The following is a 339-nucleotide window of genomic DNA, read 5'->3' on the forward strand; positions in this document are numbered from 1 at the left end:
TACCACCCAGAAAGTAGAAGCAACGTAGAATAATTAATGGTCCCCCCCAAAAAAATGCTAATTTGAGTAGGTACGAAATCGAAAGTCTGTAGCCGGAATGTAGACCAACGCTTGCTCGGTCAACTTAAAGGTCACATGCATTAGGTCCTTCAAAATGATGGTCCTTTTGCACAGCTTATGGGCTTTAATCACGTGGTATGTACGTTATTCTTACTAATTTGTGTATTATATATCAGTTATTGCCATCTTTGGACAATGAGGCACCTAATATTTATGGATAGAGTGAATAATTTACAAGATGAAACAAGCAAAAAATTAATCTTTCACTACCTCTTACTG

This window comes from Penaeus monodon, chromosome 22, assembly GCF_015228065.2.
Source record: "Penaeus monodon isolate SGIC_2016 chromosome 22, NSTDA_Pmon_1, whole genome shotgun sequence".
Lineage (NCBI taxonomy): Eukaryota > Metazoa > Arthropoda > Malacostraca > Decapoda > Penaeidae > Penaeus > Penaeus monodon.